The sequence below is a fragment of the Daphnia pulicaria genome, chromosome 6 (assembly GCF_021234035.1).
Source record: "Daphnia pulicaria isolate SC F1-1A chromosome 6, SC_F0-13Bv2, whole genome shotgun sequence".
NCBI classification, from domain to species: domain Eukaryota; kingdom Metazoa; phylum Arthropoda; class Branchiopoda; order Diplostraca; family Daphniidae; genus Daphnia; species Daphnia pulicaria.
In genome coordinates, this window is record NC_060918.1 from 2,804,689 (window position 1) to 2,827,037 (window position 22,349).

Below are 22,349 nucleotides of genomic sequence, written 5' to 3' on the forward strand. Positions count from 1 at the left end.
CTGGTATAAATCGCCTAGGGCAAGGAACTCTTGAATGAGTTAGAAGAGTTTTAATGCCACATTTGTAGGGAAAAAGAATTTAGGTATATCTGATGTGGTCAGGATGGCCGAGCGGTCTAATGCGCCAGACTCAAGGACATAATCCTTGCTTCAATAAAAGAAGTTGCAGTATTCTGGTCTTCAATGAAGGCGTGGGTTCAAATCGCACTCCTGTCAAACATATAATTATCTGAATATACATGATCATATCATTGCAAAATAATTAGAGAGGTTGCTTTGATATAGTTATAGAGAATGCTTAATGTACCACGATACAAGGTCACCAAGTGGTAATACTGGTCGATTTTCTGTAATTTAAAAAGATGTGACAATACGGAAATTATGACGCTAACTTTCGTCAAGCGATGGTGGTATAGTGGTTAGCATAGTTGCCTTCCAAGCAATTGACCCGAGTTCGATTCTCGGCCATCGCAGTTTAGCAATCTTGCTATTTCTTATCAGACTAGTCAACCTACGGAATTAAAGTCAATTTACACAATTATTACTCTTTAGGTAAAATATAGTTGTTCATTTCTTTTTCGTTCACACATGAATAATTGACATAGATGTCATTTCTTATTCCTTGGCGAATTTTTTTGCAAAGAAACTATTTTTTGAAGGAGTCTCGATGGAAACATGCCGATGTACTTAGTATATCCAATGTACTAGAAAGATTTCGGCTCGTATGTATGTAAGTTAAGCCGATTGCAATAGTTCTGGAAACGCAGAAACTGTTTGCCAAATGTATTTGACAAAAGTGGCCAAAACTTGCAAAATTGTCCAGTTCTTTTTTTCCCATACCGGGAATCGAACCCGGGCCTCCTGGGTGAGAGCCAGGTATCCTAACCACGAGACAATATGGGATGAAATCGCTTGAAAAATACATATTCCAATTCAATACAACATAATACAATTGTTGTCCTGGTATAAACAGCCTAGGGCAAGGAACTCTTGAATGAGTTAGAAGAGTTTAAATCCCACATCTGTAATGCAAAGGAATTTAGCTAGATCTGATGAGGTCAGGATTGCCGAGCGGTCTAAGGCTACAGACTCAAGAAAATACATATTCAAAAAAAAAATACATATTCAAACGCAATACAACGTAATACAATTGTTGTCCTGTGTTGTAATCTGCTCAGCCGACGAGCGGATTCGACTGGTCAGATTGTTACGTTACTCGAATAAGCAAACACGCGACAAATAAACTAGGGGTGCTTACACGAATATATTTTACTTACAAGAAACACGATACACGCGAGTGAGCCAGGTTTTTAGCCAAAGCTCTCTCTCAACTTGCTTACGACAGTAAGGCTTACAGAGACACACACTCGTCTAAACTGCTACACTAGATCTGACTGCTCTTTCATGTGCCGGCCGTCACATGACAGTCGCGCCCACTGGCGGTCACAATTACAAGGGCCCTCAGGGCGCCCATACAATACAGAAAGGGGCTCATAGGTGGAGTAAGGAGACGGACGGGGCCGTCTGCAACATTCGGCCCTTCCTGACTCGATTTGACTATATACAAGGGAAACAAAAAACAATAAACCTCAGCATGACCAGCGCAAACTTTGAAAGTTGTCAAATCGAAACTTGTCAAATCAAAACTACATTTAGGGAGAGAGACAAAAAAAATGAATAAGAGGGAACTTAAACTAATCCTTTCCTTTCCCTGATTTTATCCAACCCAAAAAAAGAAACTTAAGATGGGACGGGATAAAAGATAAAGAAAGTAAACTGGACAAAACAAACTAGCGTCGTTGACAAGGGGAGGGGGGAGATATACACGAATCATGCAACGAAATTCTTCATCCAGCTCGGACGAACTACTTTTCTTCCGGCTCTCGTTGTCGTTGGAGGAGGTGGCGCCACGACTTCATTCGGCGGATCGATTTTCGAACTAGCGGGGGATGGTGTCACCGCATCAATTTCTTCAGCGTCTTGCTGGACAAAGCTGTCATCTTGCTCGTCCTGCGTCCGATCATCCGGTTCGTCTGGCCAATCTTCCCATTCAGGATCCTCTCTCGGGTGGAATTTACGTATTTGGACGACATGCGTGTTAAAACGACGAAAGTTCTTCTTTTTTCGCCGGGCCGGCAGGTCTTCAACCAAATATGTAGTCGGGCACACCTTTTTAACGACTTGATAAGGACCAACGTACTTTGGCAATAACTTCTTAGTTTTGCCTTTCTTCTTCAACTTCCTACGACCAAGCACCAACTCTCCAGGGCAGAGATCCTTCACTACTCTGCGTCGAAGATCCACCAGGCGCTTCACTTTCTCTTGTTTTTTCGCTATCTTTATTCGGGCCGCCTCTCTCAGCTCCTTGACTCGAGACAGAAAGACGTCGAATGATTCTGGTCGTTCTTCTGGCCACGGAAACTCGTTTTCTAGAGCAGTGAAGGGCAAGCGGCCATAAACCAACTGGAACGGCGATATCTCGGTCGTACTTTGCCTTGCCGTGTTGATGGCGAAAATTGCAGCTGGCAAATGGCGATCCCAGTCATCATGGTCAGTATTGACATAGGCAGCTAGCGCAAGGGTCATCGTCCGGTTGACTCGCTCAACGAGTCCAGATGTTTGTGGATGCTCTGCGGTTGCAAAAACGTGCTGGGTCTTCCATTCGTTGACTTTTTCTTCCATCAGGTGGGAGGAGAAAGCAGTGCCTTGATCACTGATTATTCGCGTTGTTCCACCATGGCGAAAGTTGATCTGGTTTCTCACAAAATCCGCAACCAATGCTGTTGACGTGTCGGCCACTGCGGCTGCTTCTACATATTTCGTTAGGTAGTCGATAGCCATAATAATATGCTTCTTGCCTTCCGACGTTGCCTTAAATGGCCCGAGATGATCCATGCCGACGGTGTGAAATGGTCGATCTGGCGGTGGTATGGGCTGGAGTTGACCAGCGGGTAATCCGGGGATACATTTATGAAATTGGCAATAATTACCAGACATAACATATTTACGGACACTTGACCGAAACTTCGGCCACCAATAACGTTCAGACACTCTTGCAATTGTTTTGTCTATTCCCATATGGCTAGAGGAGGGGTCATCATGAGAAAACTCTATTATCTTTCTCCTTAAAATTGACGGGACACAAAGCAAAAATTTACTCCCTTGGGTGGGATTTCTCCTATACAAAATTTTCAACTGTTCTGCAATTTTACCCGGTACTTTTGAATTAAGACAGGTGATAATGGGACGAAATTGGCTATCCGGCTGCTGTTGGAATGCCAATTCTGTATTATTCATGCCCACAGGCCATCTACTGTCAAGTACACAAACTACATGTCCGATCGCGGAGCCACTGGTTCCAATACAGGATTCATCAGGGTTTCGCGATAGGGCATCAGCCACTAAATTATTAACTCCTTTTATGTGGCGAATTTCAAAGTCGTACTCTTGCAGAGCCAAAATCCATCTGGCGAACTTGCCAGTAACCTCCTTCTTAGACCATAGCCATCGAACCGCTGAGCTATCTGTACAGACAGAAAATCGTCTACCACACACATACGAACGTAATTTTTTCAATGCCCAAACAATTGCTAAACATTCTAGCTCATTAGCATGGTACTTGCTTTCCGCGTCGGTAAGTTTTCGGCTAATGAACGCGACTGGACGTGGTCCATCTTTCTAGTCCAGTCATTTCTTCCGGCATCTTGCATTAAAACGGCCCCAAGGCCCACCAGGCTGGCGTCTGTTTGTACAACTACATCGATGTTTTGGTCAAAGTGCGCCAGTACAGGGGAAGACACCAAGCGGCCAATCAACGCAGCTTTTGCCGACTCTTGGGCTTCCGTCCAGCTCCATACGGAATTCTTTTTCAGGAGCCTGTGCAGCGGATGTGCTATTGTAGCGAAATCTGGAACGAAACGGCGATAAAAAGATGCGAGGCCTAAAAAGGCTCTCAACGTTTTAACGTTATTAATTTTAAAGTTAACTAGTGCACTAATTTTTTCAGAGTCTGGCCGGATTCCATACTCATCGATGGTGTGACCTAAATGAAAAATTCTGTTTGTCGCAAAAATACATTTAGACACGTTCAAGGTTAATCCGGCTTCCACCAAAGCCATTAGCACACACTCAAGTCTTTTCTGATGTTCGTCGAACGTTCTTCCAAAAATTAACACATCGTCTAAATAAACGAGACACATTTGCCATTTGAGGCGAGCTAAAACTCGATCCATCAGACGTTGAGAAGTGGACGGTGCATTATTCAGTCCAAACGGCAAACGAACAAACTCATACAATCCATCTGGAGTGACAAACGCTCTTTTACACGTATCAGCGGAGGCAACGGGTACCTGCCAATAGCCACTCATTAAGTCCAAACTCGAAAAATATTTCGCACCAGCAAGACGATCAAAAACGTCATCCAATCGGGGTAAAGGGTAAACGTCTCTTTTTGTCACCGCGTTTAAACGTCTAAAGTCGATGCAGAACCTAAAGTCACCCGATTTCTTTTTAACCAGCACTACCGGTGCTGCCCACGGACTAAATGACGGACGAATGATACCTTGTTTCAGCATATCGGCGACTTTTTCGATTATGATCCTTCGTTCCATAGCTGACACGCGATACGGGACGCAGCTGATTGGTTGAGCGTCGCCAGTGTCGATGAAATGCTCCGCCATGTTTGTAAATCCAAGTTCGCCATCTGCTGAGGGGAAACACCGAAGATATTTGCTCAAGAGATCGAAAACGGCACTCCTCTCTTCTTCCGACAAATTTTCGCCTACGCGGGCGTCCATCAGGATCTTCAACTTCTCGTCGGATTGACCAGCATTTTCGACGAAGGAGCAGACGGGATTTTCTGGCTGCTCTTCTTGTCCGACGACGACCATGTTGCTATCAAAATCTGTATCTACATACGCTATAAAATCTTTACGATGTAACACAAGAGATGACATTTTCATATTTAATACGGGGATTTTAAGTTTTCCCGCTGACACTTTTAATACACAGGATGGAATAATCCATTCCATTCCAGGATGAGCACACATATTTGGCCTGACGATAACATTACCAGTGAACTTCTTAGAAATTTTAGCTTTTACAAAAAAAAGAGACTCTGCTGGTATAACAGCTGATTCCACAACTTTTACTTCTGTGCCTATCACACGAGGGCACCTCTTTGTTTTATTTTCTGCCTCTAAAGAATCAATCAGCTCGTCAGACACAAAAAAATCGTTCTCATCATCCTCTTCACTACAAATATTTTGCTCTCCGATTCCAGCAAAACGAACTTTCTTAACTTTTGGTTGGTTTGAATCCTGAGATTTTAAAACAATTTTACCATCTTCTACAATCAAATTTAATTTACTTTTCACAATCCAATCTACCCCAAGAATCAATGCAAATGGACAATTTTTAACTACGGCTACTTCATTTAACTCAACCACTTTATTTTCCCATTTTACTTTTAAAGAACAAAAAGAATCAACCATAACTTTTTTATCATCCACCCCAGTTAGATTAAAAAAAGATTTTTCACGCTTAGGATCCAAAACATTCCTTACTTCACTAAGTCTTATAGCAGACACACTAGCGCCTGTATCTACCAGGCCAGTTACTTCACCAATACTTTCTATGAATACCTTAACCAGTGGAAGCTGGGGACGACAAAGAAGGTGTGCATAACCGGTGAGCATAGGCCTTGCTCCTAACTTCCGGTTGGTCCTTTTCCCGACTTTGTTGGGCAGTGACGGGCGATGTGTCCAATCGCGTCGCAGCTGTAACATTTCCGCTTACTGGGGTCAACCCATCCTCTTCCTCCACGATCACCTCCGCTTCTTCCACCACGATCACCTCCGCCTCCTCCACTTCCGGCACCACGACTTCCAATCGCCATCTTGTTGAACTGTGCAGTCAGTTGGTTAACCAGCTGGTTGCCGAAAGCTGCGAGAGTGGCGTTCAAATCAGGAGCGCTAGGTGGCGCCACTGGTGGGGTTGTTGTCGGAGCCGCTGGTGGGGCTACTGGTGGAACCACTGGTGGAGCCCAAGGTGGCGCCACTGGTCCATGTGCTGGTGGAGGTACGACGCGGGACGCAATGCCAAGAGTTTCTAGTTCTCTTATCCTCTGAATAAACTGCGGGACGTTGGCTGGACGGTTTGCTGTCATCGCGGCCACATGTTGCCAGCTTGCGAGGCCATCTATAAGAAAAGCTACCATTATTTCATCGTTAAGGGGGATAGGGGCAACACGTAACAATTTATGCTTATCTAAAGCGTACTCAATACCTGATTCATCTACTTTCTGTCGTCTCTCTTCTACCAACCTGAGCCATTCACCAACGTGTAAACGTGGTGAAAAATTCGTGGTGAACGCTCCAGACCAGGAAGCCCAGGTTGCATGCGTATGGCCTATGTGAATATGCCACTGCAACGCTGTTTTCAACAGCCGCCTTGCCGCTATTTGAATACGCTGTGCGTCCGTCCATCCTTCGGCCACGGCAACTCTGTCTAAAAAATCTACAAAATCTTGCGGGAAATCCATTAATTTACCCTCAAAACACGGGATAGATTCGACGGCTGCAGCTGCTACACGAGGTGTTGCTGCTGGGGCAGCCGCGGCGTCGTCTGCGAGTTGTTGCACCAAAGCCACCGATTTTAGACGCTGCTGGTCTAAAGCATTCAAAAGCGCCGTTGACTGATTTTGGGCAGCCCTTCGATCTGCGGCCATTGCTGTCGCAAGATTCGTAAGCGCATCAATTAGATTTTGTGGTAGTGCCATGTCTACTACCCTTGCAACTGCAGTTGCTGGAACTGGTAAATTAAATGTTAGCCTACTTGAGCCACCACGCAAGGATGGTGACGGTACGAGTGTGGTTGGCGCAACTACTCTTGCACGTGTCACTGGTGTGACTGCGGTTTGGGTGTTGGAACGCGTTCTTATCTGAAATGGCACTGTAGACTCTCAAAGTCAAAAGAAAAAGGAAAATGGCGACTATCACCCAGATTTAATACGCCTCACTGAAAGAAGCAGAAAAAGAAGACTTTCGTCTAGCCACGAGGTTTTACGCGCGAAAAGAAGAGGGGGGGTGGGTGGGTGGGCAAGAATTTTCTCAACAAAAAAAAACAGGTAAGGGAATGATGGCGTGACGGAAAAAAAACTGATTCAACTAATAATCGTCGATTTCTAAAAAAAATTCTCGTGTGTCATACACAAGACACAAAAACCATAAACAATGAACTAAATCAATGAAAGAGACGAGGGGACGTTACCAAAAAAAAGAAAATGACTTGGATATTGCACGGGCAGTTCTAACAAAAAAAAAAAAAAAAACCAAAAAAATTTTACCAACAAAAAAAAGAGAACTGTTCGATGGCCCGTGCCCGACTTCTGACACCAAATGTTGTAATCTGCTCAGCCGACGAGCGGATTCGACTGGTCAGATTGTTACGTTACTCGAATAAGCAAACACGCGACAAATAAACTAGGGGTGCTTACACGAATATATTTTACTTATAAGCAACACGATACACGCGAGTGAGCCAGGTATTTAGCCAAAGCTCTCTCTCAACTTGCTTACGACAGTAAGGCTTACAGAGACACACACTCGTCTCAACTGCTAAACTAGATCTGACTGCTCTTTCGTGTGCGTGAAGTATGTAAGTTAAGCCGATTGCAATAGTTCTGGAAACGCAGAAACTGTTTGCCACATATATTTGACAAAAATGGCCAGAACTTCTAAAATTGTCCAGTTCCTCTTTTCCCATACCGGGAATTGAACCCGAGCCTCCTGGGTGAGAGCCAGGTATCCTAACCACTAGACAATATGGGATGAATTCGCTTGAAAAATACATATTCCAAATCAATACAACATAATACAATTGTTGTCCTGGTATAAACTGCCTAGGGCAAGAAACTCTTGAATTAGTTAGAAGAGTTTAAATCCCACATCTGTAATTCAAAGTAATTTAGCTAGATCTGATGAGGTCAAGATGGCCGAGCGGTCTAAGGCACCAGACTCAAGAAAATACATATAAAAAAAAATACATATTCAAACGCAATACAACGTAATACAATTGTTGTCCTGGTATAAATCGCCTAGGGCAAGGAACTCTTGAATGAGTTAGAAGAGTTTTAATGCCACATTTGTAGTGGAAAAGAATTTAGGTATATTTGAATGCGGTCAGGATGGCCGAGCGGTCTAAGGCGCCAGACTCAAGGACATAATCCTTGCTTCAATAAAAGAAGTTGCAGTATGCTGGTCTTCAATGAAGGCGTGGGTTCAAATCCCACTCCTGACAAACATTTAATTATCTGAATACACATGATTATCGCATTGCAACATAATTAGAGAGGTTGCTTTGATGTAGTGATAGAGAATGCTTAATGTACCACGATACAAGGTCACCAAGTGGTAATACTGGTCGATTTTCTGTAATTTAAAAAGATGTGACAATACGAAAATGATGACGCTAAATTACGTCAAGCGATGGTGGTATAGTGGTTAGCATAGTTGCCTTCCAAGCAATTGACCCGAGTTCGATTCTCGGCCATCGCAGTTTAGCAATCTGGCTATTTCTTAGCAGACTAGTCAACCTACGGAATAGAAGTCAATTTACACAAATGTTACTCTTTAGGTAAAATATAGTTGTTCATTTCTTTTTCGTTCACACATGAATAATTGACATAGATGTCATTTCTTATTCCTTGGCGATATTTCTTGCAAAGAAACCATTTTATGAAGGAGTCTCGATGGAAACATGCCGATGTACTTAGTATATCCAATGTACTAGAAATATTTTGGCTCGTAAGTATGTAAGTTAAGCCGATTGCAATAGTTCTGGAAACGCAGAAACTGTTTGCCAGATGTATTTGACAAAAATGGCCAAAACTTGCAAAATTGTCCAGTTCCTCTTTTCCCATACCGGGAATTGAACCCGGGCCTCCTGGGTGAAAACCAGGTATCCTAACCACTAGACAATATGGAATGAAATCATGAAAAATACATATTCCAAATCAATACAACATAATACAATTGTTGTCCTGGTATAAACAGCCTAGGGCAAGGAACTCTTGAATGAGTTAGAAGAGTTTAAATCCCACATCTGTAATGCACAGGAATTTAGCTAGATCTGATGAGGTCAGGATGGCCGAGCGGTCTAAGGCACCAGACTCAAGAAAATACATATTCAAAAAAAAAAATACATATTCAAACGCAATACAACGTAATACAATTGTTGTCCTGGTATAAATCGCCTAAGGCAAGGAACTCTTGAATGAGTTAGAAGAGTTTTAATGCCACATTTGTAGGGAAAAAGAATTTAGGTATATTTGAATGCGGTCAGGATGGCCGAGCGGTCTAAGGCGCCAGACTCAAGGACATAATCCTTGCTTCAATAAAAGAAGTTGCAGTATGCTGGTCTTCAATGAAGGCGTGGGTTCAAATCCCACTCCTGACAAACATATAATTATCTGAATACACATGATCATCGCATTGCAATATAATTAGAGAAGATTAGAGAGGTTGCTTTGATATAGTGATAGAGAATGCTTAATGTACCACGATACAAGGTCACCAAGTGGTAAAACTGGTCGATTTTCTGTAATTTAAAAAGATGTGACAATACGAAAATGATGACGCTAAATTACGTCAAGCGATGGTGGTATAGTGGTTAGCATAGTTACCTTCCAAGTAATTGACCCGAGTTCGATTCTCGGCCATCGCAGTTTAGCAATCTGGCTATTTCTTAGCAGACCAGTCAACCTACGGAATTGAAGTCAATTTACACAAATGTTACTCTTTAGGTAAAATATAGTTGTTCATTTCTTTTTCGTTCACACATGAATAATTGACATAGATGTCATTTCTTATTCCTTTGCGATATTTCTTGCAAAGAAAACATTTTATGAAGGAGTCTCGATGGAAACATGCCGATGTATTTAGTATATCCAATGTACTAGAAATATTTTGGCTCGTAAGTGTGTAAGTTAAGCCGATTGCAATAGTTCTGGAAACGCAGAAACAATTTGCCAGATGTATTTGACAAAAATGGCCAAAACTTTCAAAATTGTCCAGTTCCTCTTTTTGCATACCGGGAATTGAACCCGGGCCTCCTGGGTGAGAGCCAGGTATCCTAACCACTAGACAATATGGGATGAAATAGCTTGAAAAATACATATTCCAATTCAATACAACATAATACAATTGTTGTCCTGGTATAAACAGCCTAGGGCAAGGAACTCTTGAATGGGTTAGAAGAGTTTAAATCCCACATCTGTAATGCAAAGGAATTTAGCTAGATCTGATGAGGTCAGGATGGCCGAGCGGTCTAAGGAACCAGATTCAAGAAAATACATATTCAAAAAAAAAATACATATTCAAACGCCATACAACGTAATACAATTGTTGTCCTGGTATAAATCGCCTAGGGCAAGGAACTCTTGAATGAGTTAGAAGAGTTTAAATCCCACATCTGTAATGCACAGGAATTTAGCTAGATCTGATGAGGTCAGGATGGCCGAGCAGTCTAAGGCACCAGACTCAAGAAAATACATATTCAAAAAAAAATACATATTCAAACGCAATACAACGTAATACAATTGTTGTCCTGGTATAAATCGCCTAGGGCAAGGAACTCTTGAATGAGTTAGAAGAGTTTTAATGCCACATTTGTAGGGAAAAAGAATTTAGGTATATTTGAATGCGGTCAGGATGGCCGAGCGGTCTAAGGCGCCAGACTCAAGGACATAATCCTTGCTTCAATAAAAGAAGTTGCAGTATGCTGGTCTTCAATGAAGGCGTGGGTTCAAATCCCACTCCTGACAAACATATAATTATCTGAATACACATGATCATCGCATTGCAATATAATTAGAGAAGATTAGAGAGGTTGCTTTGATATAGTGATAGAGAATGCTTAATGTACCACGATACAAGGTCACCAAGTGGTAAAACTGGTCGATTTTCTGTAATTTAAAAAGATGTGACAATACGAAAATGATGACGCTAAATTACGTCAAGCGATGGTGGTATAGTGGTTAGCATAGTTACCTTCCAAGTAATTGACCCGAGTTCGATTCTCGGCCATCGCAGTTTAGCAATCTGGCTATTTCTTAGCAGACCAGTCAACCTACGGAATTGAAGTCAATTTACACAAATGTTACTCTTTAGGTAAAATATAGTTGTTCATTTCTTTTTCGTTCACACATGAATAATTGACATAGATGTCATTTCTTATTCCTTTGCGATATTTCTTGCAAAGAAAACATTTTATGAAGGAGTCTCGATGGAAACATGCCGATGTATTTAGTATATCCAATGTACTAGAAATATTTTGGCTCGTAAGTGTGTAAGTTAAGCCGATTGCAATAGTTCTGGAAACGCAGAAACAATTTGCCAGATGTATTTGACAAAAATGGCCAAAACTTTCAAAATTGTCCAGTTCCTCTTTTTGCATACCGGGAATTGAACCCGGGCCTCCTGGGTGAGAGCCAGGTATCCTAACCACTAGACAATATGGGATGAAATAGCTTGAAAAATACATATTCCAATTCAATACAACATAATACAATTGTTGTCCTGGTATAAACAGCCTAGGGCAAGGAACTCTTGAATGGGTTAGAAGAGTTTAAATCCCACATCTGTAATGCAAAGGAATTTAGCTAGATCTGATGAGGTCAGGATGGCCGAGCGGTCTAAGGAACCAGATTCAAGAAAATACATATTCAAAAAAAAAATACATATTCAAACGCCATACAACGTAATACAATTGTTGTCCTGGTATAAATCGCCTAGGGCAAGGAACTCTTGAATGAGTTAGAAGAGTTTAAATCCCACATCTGTAATGCACAGGAATTTAGCTAGATCTGATGAGGTCAGGATGGCCGAGCAGTCTAAGGCACCAGACTCAAGAAAATACATATTCAAAAAAAAATACATATTCAAACGCAATACAACGTAATACAATTGTTGTCCTGGTATAAATCGCCTAGGGCAAGGAACTCTTGAATGAGTTAGAAGAGTTTTAATGCCACATTTGTAGGGAAAAAGAATTTAGGTATATTTGAATGCGGTCAGGATGGCCGAGCGGTCTAAGGCGCCAGACTCAAGGACATAATCCTTGCTTCAATAAAAGAAGTTGCAGTATGCTGGTCTTCAATGAAGGCGTGGGTTCAAATCCCACTCCTGACAAACATATAATTATCTGAATACACATGATCATCGCATTGCAATATAATTAGAGAAGATTAGAGAGGTTGCTTTGATATAGTGATAGAGAATGCTTAATGTACCACGATACAAGGTCACCAAGTGGTAAAACTGGTCGATTTTCTGTAATTTAAAAAGATGTGACAATACGAAAATGATGACGCTAAATTACGTCAAGCGATGGTGGTATAGTGGTTAGCATAGTTGCCTTCCAAGTAATTGATTCTCGGCCATCGCAGTTTAGCAATCATGCTATTTCTTAGCAGACTAGTCAACCTACGGAATTGAAGTCAATTTACACAAATGTTACTCTTTAGGTAAAATATAGTTGTTCATTTCTTTTTCGTTCACACATGAATAATTGACATAGATGTCATTTCTGATTCCTTGGCGATATTTCTTGCAAAGAAACCATTTTATGAAGGAGTCTCGATGGAAACATGCCGATGTACTTAGTATATCCAATGTACTAGAAATATTTTGGCTCGTAAGTATGTAAGTTAAGCCGATTGCAATAGTTCTGGAAACGCAGAAACAATTTGCCAGATGTATTTGACAAAAATGGCCAAAACTTTCAAAATTGTCCAGTTCATCTTTTTGCATACCGGGAATTGAACCCGGGCCTCCTGGGTGAGAGCCAGGTATCCTAACCACTAGACAATATGGGATGAAATAGCTTGAAAAATACATATTCCAAATCAATACAACATAATACAATTGTTGTCCTGGTATAAACAGCCTAGGGCAAGGAACTCTTGAATGGGTTAGAAGAGTTTAAATCCCACATCTGTAATGCAAAGGAATTTAGCTAGATCTGATGAGGTCAGGATGGCCGAGCGGTCTAAGGCACCAGATTCAAGAAAATACATATTCAAAAAAAAATACATATTCAAACGCCATACAACGTAATAAATAATAATAATAATGTATTGCATTTAATATTGAATAGCGCCTTTTCCAAATCATGATCAAAGGCGCTATCAGCTCCGACAATATACATGGGGAAACTCAATTTTCATATGCCGTTCGAAACAAAAATGTTTTTAGCTTACAACGAAACTGTGTGAGAGAGAAAAGAGGAGAGTAAGGAAAGAGAGCTAGTAAGCGAAGGTCGGGGGGTAAGGAATTCCAAATTCGAGGAGAGGCGACTGAGAATGTCGATCGCCAAAGCTTTTCATGTGGCTGCGAGGGGTGAAGAGTAGGAGCTGGAAGGAGGAGCGGGATTCACGGCCGGTGTCACGGATGCTGATTAGTGCACTGAGGTATTGTGGCGCGAGACCAACTAAGCAACGGAACACTTGGACAGCAATCTTGAACTCGATGCGCTGACACACTGGGAGCCAGTGCAGGGAGCGGAGAACTGGAGTGATGGATTCACGTCGGCTTACACCCATGATGAGACGAGCTGCTGAGTTTTGGACACGCTGCAACTTCGCCAGGCGAGTTGCGGGAAGACCAACCAGTAGAGCGTTGCCGTAGTCAATGTGGGACAGAACAAAAGCATGCACGAGCTGTATCACTGCAGGAAGAGAGAGGAATTTCTTTATTCTCGCGATTCGCCTGAGGTGAAAGTAGGACGATTTGCATGATGAATTTATCTGTTGCTCCATTGTTAGGTGAGAGTCAAGTAGAACCCCAAGATTTCGGACCACAGGAGAGGGAATGATGCTGGCGCCACCGACCACGAGAGGAATAGACGCAATGCGTTTCTTCGCTACATTGTCTTTTGAAGAGACTAGGAGAGCATCCGTTTTGTCTTCATTCAGTTTAAGGCGGTTGGCAGCCAGCCATTTCCCTTGTTCTACGAGAGACGCTGTAAGGTTATCGAAAACTCGTTGTTGGTCAGCTGCAGACAGAGATGGGGTGAAAGAATCATATTCTTGGGAATCGTCGGCAAAGTAGTGGTCAGAAATCCCAAAGGACGAAGCTATTTCGTGCATCGGGGAGTTGTACAGGATGTAGAGTATAGGGCCTAGCACCGAGCCTTGCGGAACACCGTAAATGAGTGGGGTGGGAGATGACGATACGCCATTGACGCTGACCGACTGCTGCCTTTTGTCGAGATACGAGGTGAACCAGGTGAGGGCGAGTCCAGAGACACCAAAGCGAGCAGAGAGGCGGTCTAGGAGAATGCCATGGTCGATGGTGTCAAAGGCTGCGCTTTGATCAAGGAGAGCCAGGATGACAGCGTCGCCGTTGTCAACCGAAGTGAGGAGATCGTTAAGTACCTTAAGAAGGGCAGTTTCAGTGGAGTGAGCAGCTCTGTACGCTGATTGCACAGAGGCAAAGAGGGACTGAGACTCAAGATAGGCCACAAGCTGTTTAGCGGCGACACGTTCAAGAAGTTTAGAGAGGAATGAAAGAAGGGACACAGGTCGATAGTTGGAGAGCACATCAGAATCAAGGCCATGTTTTTTCAACAGTGGGGTAATGAGGGCAAGCTTCATATCCTGGGGAAACACTCCAGAGGAGAGAGACAAATTAATTATGTTTGCAATTGAGGGAGCCAATGAGGGTAGGCACTTCTTTAGAACAAACGTAGGCAATGGGTCAAGAGGGGAGGACTTTGATGCACACGACAATATGAGAGACGAAATTTCACAAACTGTTACTGGAGAGAAGGATGAGAAGGCGACGACGGGTTGACGTGTCTCCGGTTCCCAGTTTCCAGCAGCAGCGTCAAAGTTCGCTCGGATGGTGTTGATCTTGGAGACAAAGAAGTGGCTAAACTGCTCAACGAGTTCTGCTAAGGAATCATGAGTGGGTAGCCGCAGACCAGGTTTGACGAGCAGCAGCGAGTCAACTAGCTTGAAAAGGGAGGTCTTCTTCCCACCAGCTTCCAGGATCTGAGATTCAAGGAAGGATCTCTTAGCCAGGTTGATCATCTCGTGGAGATTCCGCAGCTCGCCATGCATGATTTGCTTGTCAATTGTCAGGTTTGTCAGCTTCCAGCGCCTCTCCAGCCTCCTCACTTTTCTTCTAGCCGCATGGATCTCCTCATTGTCCCACGGATTATCTGGGCGAACAGTGAAGCATCTTTTGACCATTGGAGCGTGTGAGTCGAGAACACATGCAAGGCCGTTGTTGTACTGCGACAGAGCACTTTCACAGTCCCCAGCTGGGGACGTAAGAAGTGGCAGCTTTAGCAGGTCAGAGCAGAAGGAAGAAAAGTCGATTGACTTCAGGTTCCTGAACTCTACCTTCTTGACTGGACGCAACGGGCGGTGTGCCTTGGCGCACCAATGGATCGCACGATGGTCACTGATGAAGTCGGATGTGGAACAATCAACTAGAAAGTTGTCCGACGATCTTGATAACACAAGATCGAGAGTGTGGCCACCGACGTGGCTAGAGTCAGACACATGCTGCTGAAGATCATATGAGTCGATTAAAGAGAGAAATGACTGGCCCAGTTGACACGATTTGTCGTCTACATGGATGTTAAAGTCGCCAACTATGAGCAGGAGACCGGGAGAATGAACCAGGAATTCAAGCAGACTTGCAAACTCATCAATAAACTGATTGGGTTTGTGGGAGGGTGGGCGATAGATAACGAGAAGCGTGAAGCACGTAGAGTTGGTGGTAAGGGATGCAGCAAGAAACTCGAACGAAATAGCAACGAAGTCTAAGTTAAGTGGACGAACGCGCACAGTATCGCGAAATATAATTGCAACTCCCCCTCCGCGCTTGCCTATTCTCGGCTTATGAAGTGACGAATAACCAGCCGGGCATAGTTCGCGTAAAATATCGTCTCCACTATCTTCACGAAGCCAGGATTCAGTAATGGCGACTACATCAAGGTTATGACACACGATATGATGTTGAATAATATACATGTTGCACTGAATGGATCGAGCATTAACAAGGGCGCATTGTAAAAACTTTTTGACCGTCAAGCCTCTTCTCACCGATTTTCCGCTCCTTCTGCAACGCTTGGTCGGGCTGCGTGAGGCAATGCCCAAGGCTCTTACAGTAAACAATAAGCTGAATGGTAGTAGTGGTGGCACTAGTGGAGAATTGCGAGCAGAGAAAAACTGCTCGGCAGACAGCTGATTCGAGAAGCCCTGAGGCGACATGCCGGCAGGACGATAAACAAATGGGCACAGAAAGAAGCAGGAATAACTGAGAACGCCGAATGAAGTAACACGAGACACAGTAGAACAATGGCTATTAAACTAACCAAAGTAAACAAAAATGGCACAAACGGAACACACAGAAAATGAGTTAAGAGTCGGGAGCTCTATTACGGTGCTGCCACTCAGGGCGCTATCCAGCAGACGACGACAATTGTTGTCCTGGTATAAATCGCCTAGGGCAAGGAACTCTTGAATGAGTTAGAAGAGTTTAAATCCCACATCTGTAATGCACAGGAATTTAGCTAGATCTGATGAGGTCAGGATGGCCGAGCGGTCTAAGGCACCAGACTCAAGAAAATACATATTCAAAAAAAAAATACATATTCTAACGCAATACAACGTAATACAATTGTTGTCCTGGTATAAATCGCCTAGGGCAAGGAACTCTTGAATGAGTTAGAAGAGTTTTAATGCCACATTTGTAGGGAAAAAGAATTTAGGTACATCTGATGTGGTCAGGATGGCCGAGCGGTCTAAGGCGCAAGACTCAAGGACATAATTTTTGCTTCAATAAAAGAAGTTGCAGTATGCTGGTCTTCAATGAAGGCGTGGGTTCAAATCCCACTCCTGACAAACATATAATTATCTGAATACACATGATCATCGCATTGCAATATAATTAGAGAGGGTGCTTTGATATAGTGATAGAGAATGCTTAATGTACCACGATACAAGGTCACCAATTGGTAATACTGGTCGATTTTCTGTAATTTAAAAAGATGTGACAATACGAAAATGATGACGCTAAATTACGTCAAGCGATGGTGGTATAGTGGTTAGCATAGTTGCCTTCCAAGTAATTGACCCGAGTTCGATTCTCGGCAATCGCAGTTTAGCAATCTGGCTATTTCTTAGCAGACTAGTCAACCTACGGAATTGAAGTCAATTTACACAAATGTTACTCTTTAGGTAAAATATAGTTGTTCATTTCTTTTTCGTTCACACATGAATAATTGACATAGATGTCATTTCTTATTCCTTGGCGATATTTCTTGCAAAGAAACCATTTTATGAAGGAGTCTCGATGGAAACATGCCGATGTACTTAGTATATCCAATGTACTAGAAATATTTTGGCTCGTAAGTATGTAAGTTAAGCCGATTGCAATAGTTCTGGAAACGCAGAAACAATTTGCCAGATGTATTTGACAAAAATGGCCAAAACTTTCAAAATTGTCCAGTTCCTCTTTTTGCATACCGGGAATTGAACCCGGGCCTCCTGGGTGAGAGCCAGGTATCCTAACCACTAGACAATATGGGATGAGATAGCTTGAAAAATACATATTCCAAATCAATACAACATAATACAATTGTTGTCCTGGTATAAACAGCCTAGGGCAAGGAACTCTTGAATGGGTTAGAAGAGTTTAAAACCCACATCTGTAATGCAAAGGAATTTAGCTAGATCTGATGAGGTCAGGATGGCCGAGCGGTCTAAGGCACCAGATTCAAGAAAATACATATTCAAAAAAAAATACATATTCAAACGCCATACAACGTAATACAATTGTTGTCCTGGTATAAATCGCCTAGGGAAAGGAACTCTTGAATGAGTTAGAAGAGTTTAAATCCCACATCTGTAATGCACAGGAATTTAGCTAGATCTGATGAGGTCAGGATGGCCGAGCGGTCTAAGGCACCAGACTCAAGAAAATACATATTAAAAAAAAATACATATTCAAACGCAATACAACGTAATACAATTGTTGTCCTGGTATAAATCGCCTAGGGCAAGGAACTCTTGAATGAGTTAGAAGAGTTTTAATGCCACATTTGTAGGGAAAAAGAATTTAGGTACATCTGATGTGGTCAGCATGGCCGAGCGGTCTAAGGCGCCAGACTCAAGGACATAATTTTTGCTTCAATAAAAGAAGTTGCAGTATGCTGGTCTTCAATGAAGGCGTGGGTTCAAATCCCACTCCTGACAAACATATAATTATCTGAATACACATGATCATCGCATTGCAATATAATTAGAGAGGTTGCTTTGATATAGTGATAGAGAATGCTTAATGTACCACGATACAAGGTCACCAATTGGTAATACTGGTCGATTTTCTGTAATTTAAAAAGATGTGACAATACGAAAATGATGACGCTAAATTACGTCAAGCGATGGTGGTATAGTGGTTAGCATAGTTGCCTTCCAAGTAACTGACCCGAGTTCGATTCTCGGCCATCGCAGTTGAGCAATCTGGCTTTTTCTTAGCAGACTAGTCAACCTACGGAATTGAAGTCAATTTACACAAATGTTACTTTTTAGGTAAAATATAGTTGTTCATTTCTTTTTCGTTCACACATGAATAATTGACATAGATGTCATTTCTTATTCCTTGGCGATATTTCTTGCAAAGAAAACATTTTATGAAGGAGTCTCGATGGAAACATGCCGATGTACTTAGTATATCCAATGTACTAGAAATATTTTGGCTCGTAAGTAGGTAAGTTAAGCCGATTGCAATAGTTCTGGAAACGCAGAAACAATTTGCCAGATGTATTTGACAAAAATGGCCAAAACTTTCAAAATAGTTCAGTTCCTCTTTTTGCATACCGGGAATTGAACCCGGGCCTCCTGGGTGAGAGCCTGGTATCCTAACCACTAGACAATATGGGATGAAATAGCTTGAAAAATACATATTCCAAATCAATACAACATAATACAATTGTTGTCCTGGTATAAACAGCCTAGGGCAAGGAACTCTTGAATGAGTTAGAAGAGTTTAAATCCCACATCTGTAATGCAAAGGAATTTAGCTAGATCTGATGAGGTCAGGATGGCCGAGCGGTCTAAGGCACCAGATTCAAGAAAATACATATTCAAAAAAAAATACATATTCAAACGCCATACAACGTAATACAATTGTTGTCCTGGTATAAATCGCCTAGGGCAAGGAACTCTTGAATGAGTTAGAAGATTTTTAATGCCACATTTGTAGGGAAAAAGAATTTAGGTACATCTGATGTGGTTAGGATGGCCGAGCGGTCTAAGTCCCCAGACTCAAGGACATAATCCTTGCTTCAATAAAAGAAGTTGCAGTATGCTGGTCTTCAATGAAGGCGTGGGTTCAAATCCCACTCCTGACAAACATATAATTATCTGAATACACATGATCATCGCATTGCAACATAATTAGAGAGGTTGCTTTGATATAGTGATAGAGAATGCTTAATGTACCACGATACAAGGTCACCAATTGGTAATACTGGTCGATTTTCTGTAATTTAAAAAGATGTGACAATACGAAAATGATGACGCTAAATTACATCAAGCGATGGTGGTATAGTGGTTAGCATAGTTGCCTTCCAAGTAATTGACCCGAGTTCGATTCTCGGCCATCGCAGTTTAGCAATCTGGCTATTTCTAAGCAGACTAGTCAACCTACGAAATTGAAGTCATTTTACACAAATGTTACTCTTTAGGTAAAATATAGTTGTTCATTTCTTTTTCGTTCACACATGAATAATTGACATAGATGTCATTTCTTATTCCTTGGCGATATTTCTTGCAAAGAAACCATTTTATGAAGGAGTCTCGATGGAAACATGCCGATGTACTTAGTATATCCAATGTACTAGAAATATTTTGGCTCGTAAGTATGTAAGTTAAGCCGATTGCAATAGTTCTGGAAACGCAGAAACAATTTGCCAGATGTATTTGACAAAAATGGCCAAAACTTTCAAAATTGTCCAGTTCCTCTTTTCCCATACCGGGAATTGAACCCGGGCCTCCTAGGTGAGAACCAGGTGTCCTAACCACTATACAATATGGGATGAAATCGCTTGAAAAATACATATTCCAAATCAATACAACATAATACAATTGTTGTCCTGGTATAAACAGCCTAGGGCAAGGAACTCTTGAATGAGTTAGAAGAGTTTAAATCCCACATCTGTAATGCAAAGGAATTTAGCTAGATCTGATGAGGTCAGGATGGCCGAGCGGTCTAAGGCACCAGATTCAAGAAAATACATATTAAAAAAAATACATATTCAAACGCCATACAACGTAATACAATTGTTGTCCTGGTATAAATCGCCTAGGGCAAGGAACTCTTGAATGAGTAAGAAGAGTTTTAATGCCACATTTGTAGTGAAAAAGAATTTAGGTACATCTGATGTGGTCAGGATGGCCGAGCGGTCTAAGGCGCCAGACTCAAGGATATAATCCTTGCTTCAATAAATTAAGTTGCAGTATTCTGGTCTTCAATGAAGGCGTGGGTTCAAATCCCACTCCTGACAAACATTTAATTATCTGAATACACATGATCATCGCATTGCAACATAATTAGAGAGGTTGCTTTGATATAGTGATAGAGAATGCTTAATTTACCACGATACAAGGTCACCAAGTGGTAATACTGGTCGATTTTCTGTAATTTAAAAAGATGTGACAATACGAAAATGATGACGCTAAATTACGTCAAGCGATGGTGGTATAGTGGTTAGCATAGTTGCCTTCCAAGTAATTGACCCGAGTTCGATTCTCGGCCATCGCAGTTTAACAATCTGGCTATTTCTTAGCAGACTAGTCAACCTACGGAATTGAAGTCATTTTACACAAATGTTACTCTTTAGGTAAAATATAGTTGTTCATTTCTTTTTCGTTCACACATGAATAATTGACATAGATGTCATTTCTTATTCCTTGGCGATATTTCTTGCAAAGAAACCATTTTATGAAGGAGTCTCGATGGAAACATGCCGATGTACTTAGTATATCCAATGTACTAGAAATATTTTGGCTCGTAAGTATGTAAGTTAAGCCGATTGCAATAGTTCTGGAAACGCAGAAACAATTTGCCTTATGTATTTGATAAAAATGGCCAAAACTTTCAAAATTGTCCAGTTCCTCTTTTTGCATACCGGGAATTGAACCCGGGCCTCCTGGGTGAGAGCCAGGTATCCTAACCACTAGACAACATGGAATGAAATCCCTTGAAAAAATACATATTCCAAATCAATACAACATAATACAATCGTTATCCTGGTATAAACAGCCTAGGGCAAGGAACTCTTCAATGAGTTAGAAGAGTTAAAATCCCACATCTGTAATGCAAAGGAATTTAGCTAGATCTGATGAGGTCAGGATGGCCGAGCGGTCTAAGGCACCAGACTCAAAAAAATACATATTCAAACGCAATACAACGTAATACAATTGTTGTCCTGGTATAAATCGCCTAGGGCAAGGAACTTTTGAATGAGTTCGAAGAGTTTTAATGCCACATTTGTATGGAAAAAGAATTTAGGTATATCTGATGTGGTCAGGATGGCCGAGCGGTCTAAGGCGCCAGACTCAAGGACATAATTCTTGCTTCAATAAAATAAGTTGCAGTATGCTGGTCTTCAATGAAGGCGTGGGTTCAAATCCCACTCCTGACAAACATTTAATTATCTGAATACACATGATCATCGCATTGCAACATAAGTACAGAGGTTGCTTTGATGTAGTGATAGAGAATGCTTAATGTAACATGATACAAGGTCTCCCAGTGGTAATACTGGTCGATTTTCTGTAATTTAAAAAGAAGTGACAATACCGAAATCATGACGCTAATTTACGTCAAGCGATGGTGGTATAGTGGTTAGCATAGTTGCCTTCCAAGCAATTGACCCGAGTTCGATTCTCGGCCATCGCAGTTTAGCAATCTTGCTATTTCTTAGCAGACTAGTCAACCTACGGAATTGAAGTCAATTTACACAAATGTTAATCTTTAGGTAAAATATAGTTGTTCATTTCTTTTTTGTTCACACATGAATAATTGACATCGATGTCATTTCTTATTCCTTGGCGATATTTCTTGCAAAGAAACCATTTTATGAAGGAGTCTCGATGGAAACATGCCGATGTACTTAGTATATCCAATGTACTAGAAATATTTTGGCTCGTATGTATGTAAGTTAAGCCGATTGCAATAGTTCTGGAAACGCAGAAACAATTTGCCAGATGTATTTGACAAAAATGGCCAAAACTTTCAAAATTGTCCAGTTCCTCTTTTTGCATACCGGGA

General features: G+C 41.7%; 22 non-coding genes across 22 annotated transcripts; 14 read left to right on the forward strand and 8 right to left on the reverse strand.

The window, feature by feature from the left end:
* Positions 1–401: 401 nt before the first annotated feature.
* Positions 402–473, forward strand: Trnag-ucc. Its single transcript has one exon. It is a non-coding gene; the product is annotated as a tRNA-Gly (tRNA).
* Positions 474–831: 358 nt separating this feature from the next.
* Positions 832–903, reverse strand: Trnae-cuc. Its single transcript has one exon. It is a non-coding gene; the product is annotated as a tRNA-Glu (tRNA).
* Positions 904–7,757: 6,854 nt separating this feature from the next.
* On the reverse strand, positions 7,758–7,829 carry Trnae-cuc. Its single transcript has one exon. It is a non-coding gene; the product is annotated as a tRNA-Glu (tRNA).
* A 350-nt stretch (positions 7,830–8,179) lies between these two features.
* On the forward strand, positions 8,180–8,298 carry Trnal-caa. Its single transcript has 2 exons — positions 8,180–8,217; positions 8,253–8,298. It is a non-coding gene; the product is annotated as a tRNA-Leu (tRNA).
* Positions 8,299–8,483: 185 nt separating this feature from the next.
* Positions 8,484–8,555, forward strand: Trnag-ucc. The gene has a single exon. It is a non-coding gene; the product is annotated as a tRNA-Gly (tRNA).
* Positions 8,556–9,337: 782 nt separating this feature from the next.
* Trnal-caa lies at positions 9,338–9,456 on the forward strand. The gene is made up of 2 exons: positions 9,338–9,375; positions 9,411–9,456. It is a non-coding gene; the product is annotated as a tRNA-Leu (tRNA).
* A 195-nt stretch (positions 9,457–9,651) lies between these two features.
* Positions 9,652–9,723, forward strand: Trnag-ucc. The gene has a single exon. It is a non-coding gene; the product is annotated as a tRNA-Gly (tRNA).
* Positions 9,724–10,081: 358 nt separating this feature from the next.
* On the reverse strand, positions 10,082–10,153 carry Trnae-cuc. The gene has a single exon. It is a non-coding gene; the product is annotated as a tRNA-Glu (tRNA).
* A 550-nt stretch (positions 10,154–10,703) lies between these two features.
* On the forward strand, positions 10,704–10,822 carry Trnal-caa. Its single transcript has 2 exons — positions 10,704–10,741; positions 10,777–10,822. It is a non-coding gene; the product is annotated as a tRNA-Leu (tRNA).
* A 195-nt stretch (positions 10,823–11,017) lies between these two features.
* Positions 11,018–11,089, forward strand: Trnag-ucc. The gene has a single exon. It is a non-coding gene; the product is annotated as a tRNA-Gly (tRNA).
* A 358-nt stretch (positions 11,090–11,447) lies between these two features.
* Positions 11,448–11,519, reverse strand: Trnae-cuc. Its single transcript has one exon. It is a non-coding gene; the product is annotated as a tRNA-Glu (tRNA).
* A 550-nt stretch (positions 11,520–12,069) lies between these two features.
* On the forward strand, positions 12,070–12,188 carry Trnal-caa. The gene is made up of 2 exons: positions 12,070–12,107; positions 12,143–12,188. It is a non-coding gene; the product is annotated as a tRNA-Leu (tRNA).
* Positions 12,189–12,802: 614 nt separating this feature from the next.
* Positions 12,803–12,874, reverse strand: Trnae-cuc. The gene has a single exon. It is a non-coding gene; the product is annotated as a tRNA-Glu (tRNA).
* A 4,656-nt stretch (positions 12,875–17,530) lies between these two features.
* Trnae-cuc lies at positions 17,531–17,602 on the reverse strand. The gene has a single exon. It is a non-coding gene; the product is annotated as a tRNA-Glu (tRNA).
* Positions 17,603–18,453: 851 nt separating this feature from the next.
* On the forward strand, positions 18,454–18,525 carry Trnag-ucc. The gene has a single exon. It is a non-coding gene; the product is annotated as a tRNA-Gly (tRNA).
* Positions 18,526–19,610: 1,085 nt separating this feature from the next.
* Trnag-ucc lies at positions 19,611–19,682 on the forward strand. Its single transcript has one exon. It is a non-coding gene; the product is annotated as a tRNA-Gly (tRNA).
* Positions 19,683–20,040: 358 nt separating this feature from the next.
* Trnae-cuc lies at positions 20,041–20,112 on the reverse strand. The gene has a single exon. It is a non-coding gene; the product is annotated as a tRNA-Glu (tRNA).
* A 349-nt stretch (positions 20,113–20,461) lies between these two features.
* Trnal-caa lies at positions 20,462–20,580 on the forward strand. The gene is made up of 2 exons: positions 20,462–20,499; positions 20,536–20,580. It is a non-coding gene; the product is annotated as a tRNA-Leu (tRNA).
* A 185-nt stretch (positions 20,581–20,765) lies between these two features.
* Positions 20,766–20,837, forward strand: Trnag-ucc. The gene has a single exon. It is a non-coding gene; the product is annotated as a tRNA-Gly (tRNA).
* Positions 20,838–21,195: 358 nt separating this feature from the next.
* On the reverse strand, positions 21,196–21,267 carry Trnae-cuc. The gene has a single exon. It is a non-coding gene; the product is annotated as a tRNA-Glu (tRNA).
* A 334-nt stretch (positions 21,268–21,601) lies between these two features.
* Trnal-caa lies at positions 21,602–21,720 on the forward strand. The gene is made up of 2 exons: positions 21,602–21,639; positions 21,675–21,720. It is a non-coding gene; the product is annotated as a tRNA-Leu (tRNA).
* Positions 21,721–21,905: 185 nt separating this feature from the next.
* Positions 21,906–21,977, forward strand: Trnag-ucc. Its single transcript has one exon. It is a non-coding gene; the product is annotated as a tRNA-Gly (tRNA).
* Positions 21,978–22,349: the final 372 nt, after the last annotated feature.